Source organism: Salvelinus sp. IW2-2015, linkage group LG20, assembly GCF_002910315.2.
Source record: "Salvelinus sp. IW2-2015 linkage group LG20, ASM291031v2, whole genome shotgun sequence".
NCBI classification, from domain to species: Eukaryota; Metazoa; Chordata; class Actinopteri; order Salmoniformes; family Salmonidae; genus Salvelinus; species Salvelinus sp. IW2-2015.
The window spans coordinates 79,046,590-79,051,474 of NC_036860.1; the positions used below are offsets into that span (position 1 = coordinate 79,046,590).

General features: G+C 40.7%; 1 protein-coding gene and 1 long non-coding RNA gene across 2 annotated transcripts in view; one reads left to right on the top strand and one right to left on the bottom strand.

The window, feature by feature from the left end:
- mylpfa (myosin light chain, phosphorylatable, fast skeletal muscle a) overlaps positions 1 to 4,885 on the top strand; it is a 70,572-nt gene that overhangs the window by 59,743 nt on the left and 5,944 nt on the right. The window lies entirely within an intron of this gene.
- LOC139029522 (uncharacterized) overlaps positions 1 to 4,885 on the bottom strand; it is a 66,963-nt gene that overhangs the window by 58,173 nt on the left and 3,905 nt on the right. The window lies entirely within an intron of this gene.

Genomic DNA, 4,885 nt, shown 5'->3' on the forward strand with positions numbered 1-4,885 from the left:
GATTTACCTTGTTGCTTAGGTTTAACAATGCGCTGATGTCGAAAGATACTCCGAGATTGATCCATCCCGGCAGCTGGCCACGGGCCCGGAAAGTCTGGTGCGGCATTTCTGCTTACCATTTTTTCTGTAGTCAGGGTGATCCGCTTCCTGAAGCTAAAATGTACGCCCAAACCGATCGAGGTAGTGTTTCCATGTGTCCTCTATGCTTCATTTAAAATAATGAGATAACTTATTGAGAGGTAAGTTACCGAGGTTATGAGACAGAAAGAGATGACGAGCCCTTTTAGTTTGCAGCTATTCTACATGCCGGCAAGCTCCGTGTTTGATTCTTTATGATGTGTGCCATAATGTTGATAGAGAACCCTTGTATTGCTGCAAATTAGGTATGCGATGCAGTCTTTTTCCATATGTCCAAGAATAGAGAGAATCAAAATGTATAGCCTTGTGGTAATGCCCGAGGTTGTGTGATCTATGCTGAAGATGTGCGGTGTTTACAGCTCTGTCTGAGGGAGATGATGCACTTTAATGAAAGTTGAGCCTCGAGAGGAGTAGAATCCGGGGCACTCTGCTAACGAAGGCACTTTTTAGTGCGAGGTCTGACTTATCCAATTCAATGCTATGTATCTAATGTACATCTTTGATTAATTGAGGCATCCATTGAACAGCCTGATGGGAGATTTTGTGTTTTTTTTCCTTCGGCTTTAGTAGCTGTCAGAAGCTCAACAGATCCAAATATAGATATTAACTCCCCATACGGATGCGAACACAAGGCGAGCCCGTGTCATGTAATTAGTCTTGATAAAGTTTAGGGAAGTTTTTACCTGTGAAGAAGGAGAATGCAACTTAGCCGCGCTGTCATTTTTTTATCCACATTTCTCCTTATGTACCATTACTATTTTCCCACGTCCTACAGTTGACAGTCGATAGATTTTTTTCCCAACTCTTATTCCTTTTTCCTGTACCTTTCCTTCCCTCCCGCCTCACATCCCAACACTTCTCGTTCGGCGATGCACTGAGCCCTGATCACTCACGTGCGTGGTTACTAGGAAACAAGGAGCTCCGGATTGTTCTTAAGGGTACACTGCTAAGAGAGGAGTAGAGACAATGAAAGAAGAGAGGAGCGATTGTGGTGGAGTGGATATTAATAAAATGAGAGAATAAATGCTACTGTCGTTCGTGGATGGAGTGAGGTATCGGAGTGTTCCCTTAACGAGAGGAGCAGAGGAGAGTAAGAGAGTATTAGCGGTTTGTATAACAAAGAGGATAAAAGAAGGAGAATTGAGGTATATGAATAGGAGATTGAGAAGCCAAGAGCGAGATGGAGGAGATTGAAGAAGTGAAGGAGAAGGTGAGGGCAGTGATGAAAAGTATTTAGAGAGACCAGTGGATGATGAAGAGAGAGTGCAGAGGTTGTTGCAAAATGAAGAGGAAGAGGTGGAGGATAAAGAGGTAGAGATGAACAATGGTGAGGAGGAGGATGAAGAGGAGAGATGGAGGATGAAGAGGAGAGGAGGAGGATGAAGAGGGGAGGATGAAGAGGAGAGGAGGAGGATGAAGAGGAGAGGAGGATGATGAAGAGGAGAGGTGGAGGATGAAGAGGAGAGGAGGAGGATGAAGAGGACAGGAGTGGAGGAGGATGAAGAGGGGATTAAAGTTGCAGATATAGTAGGTGCGTTATCCACCGTAATCACTACTAACCTATGGAATACATGGAGGTGAATTAAATTGATCTAAATGAGCTGAAATCACCAATCATTCCAGTAGAATATTAATCAAATGGTAAAAACGTATCAATCATTCCAGTACAATATTAATCAAATGGTAAAAACTTATCAATCATGCCAGTACAATATTGATAAAACATATACAAGTTTTACTTGCCTTTATTTAACTAGGAAGGTAATGACGTCCTAGGAACAGTGGGTTAACTGCCTTGTTCAGGGACAGAACGACAGATTTTTACCTTGTCAGCTCGGCGATTCAATCTAGCTACCTTTCGGTTACTGGCCCAACGCTCTAACCACTAGGTCACCTGCCACCCCCCAAACAATGTTAAAAATGAAATGACCAATCTTGCCAGAGTTGAAATGACACAACTACATAGTAGATATATACATCTGAAGATAGAAGCGTCCAATGCAAACAGGTCACAGAAAGGTCGGAGTTACATAATCTATAACTATTTCTCTACCACCTCCTCATGTTTCTCTATTCACTTTTTATTTCAGTATCATTGTAAGGGAACACTGAATAATGAAGGGTTCGGTCAAAACACACGTAATATTCAGTCCGCCAATTTATCAGCACAGATATTCAATTCTTCTGCTTATTAAAATCCCTGTTGCAGCAAGGCACCTGTGCAGGTGATATTATAGAGGGATATACAGTAACATGACTGACTGACTGGTGAGGTTATAGAGGGATATACAGTAACCTGAATGACTGGTGAGATTATAGAGGGATATACAGTAACATGACTGACTGGTGAGATTATAGAGGGATATACAGTAACATGACTGACTGACTGGTGAGGTTATAGAGGGATATACAGTAACATGACTGACTGGTGAGATTATAGAGGGATATACAGTAACATGACTGACTGGTGAGATTATAGATAGAGGATATTACCTTAACATGCTGACTGGTGAATTATTGGTCCCGTGTGGTTCAGTTGGTAGAGCATGGCGCTTGAACGCCAGGGTTGTGGGTTCATTCCCACGGGGGGACCCAGGATGAATATGTATGAACTTTCCAATTTGTAAGTCGCTCTGGATAAGAGCGTCTGCTAAATGACTTAAATGTAAATGTATTATAGAGGGATAAAACGTACCATGATGACTGGTGAGATTATAGAGGGATATAATAACATGACTGTCTGACTGGTGAGGTTATAGAGGGACATATACAGGAACATGACTGACTGGTGAGATTATAGAGGGATATACAGTAACATGACTGACTGGGGAGATTATAGAAGGGATATACAGTAACAATGACTGACTGACTGGTGAGGTTATAGAGGGATATACAGTAACATGACTGACTGGTGAGATTATAGAGGGATATACAGTAACATGACTGACTGGTGAGATTATAGAGGGATATACAGTAAACATGACTGACTGACTGGTGAGATTATAAGGGATATACAGTAAGCATGACTGAACTGGTCAGATTATAGAGGGATATACAGTAACATGACTGACTGGTGAGATTATAGAGGGATATACAGAACATAACTGACTTGTGAGATTATAGAGGGATATACAGTAACATGACTGACTGGTGAGATTATAGAGGGATATTACAGTACATGACTGACTGGGGAGATTATGAGGGTATACAGTACATGATGATGACTGGTGAGGTTATAGAGGATATACAGTAACATGACTGACTGGTGAGATTATAGACGGGATATACAGTAACATGACTGACTGGTGAGATTATAGAGGGATATACAGTAACATGACTGACTGACTGGTGAGATTATAGGGATATACAGTAACATGACTGACTGGTGAGATTATAGAGGGATATACAGTAACATGACTGACTGGTGAGATTTATAGAGGGATATACAGAACATAACTGACTTGTGAGATTATAGAGGGATATACAGTAACATGACTGACTGGTGAGATTATAGAGGGATATACAGTAACATGACTGACTGGTGAGATTATAGGGGATATACAGTAACATGACTGACTGGTGAGATTATAGAGGAATTACAGTAACAACTGATGTAGACTGGTGAGATTATAGAGGGATATACAGTAACATGACTGACTGACTGGTGAAATTATAGCGGGATATACAGAACATGATTGACTGGTGAATTAGAGGGATATACAGTACCTGACTGACTGGTGAGATTATAGAGGAATAAACAGTAACATACTGACTGACTGATGAGATTACGAGGGATATACAGGACATGACTGACTGATGAGATTACAGAGGGATATACAGTAACATGACTGACTGGTGAGATTATAGAGGATATACAGTAACATGACTGACTGGTGAGATATAGAGGGATATACAGTAACATGACTGACTGTGAGATTATAGAGGGATATACAGTAACATGACTGACTGGTGAGATTATAGAGGGATATACAGTAACATGACTGACTGGTGAGATATAAGATACAGTACATACGACGGTGAGATTATAGAGGGATATACAGTAACATGACTGACTGGTGAGATTATAGAGGGATATACAGTAACATGCTGACTGGTGAGATTATAGAAGAATATAACAGGGACACTGACTGACTGGTTGAGATTATAGAGGGATATACAGTAACATGACTGACTGGTGAGATTATAGAGGGATATACAGTAACGACTGACTGACTGGTGAGATTATAGAAGGATATACAGGAACATGACTGACTGGTGAGATTATAGAGGGATATACAGTAACATGACTGACTGGTGGATTAATAGAGGGATATACAGTAATATGACTGACTGGTGAGATTATAGAGGGATATACAGTAACATGACTGACTGACTGGTGAGATTATAGAGGGATATACAGTAAACATGACTGACTGGTGAGATTATAGAGGGATATACAGGCGACATGACTGACTGGTGAGATTATAGAGGGATATACAGTAACATGACTGACTGACTGTGAGATTATAGAGGGATATACAGTAACATGACTGACTGGTAGATTATAGAGGGATATACAGTAACATGACTGACTGGTGAGATTATAGAGGATATATAAGAACATAGACTGACTGTGAGATTATAGAGGGATTATACAGTAACATGACTGACTGGTGAGATTATAGAGGGATATACAGTAACATGACTGACTGGTGAGATTATAGAGGGATAATACAGTAACATGACT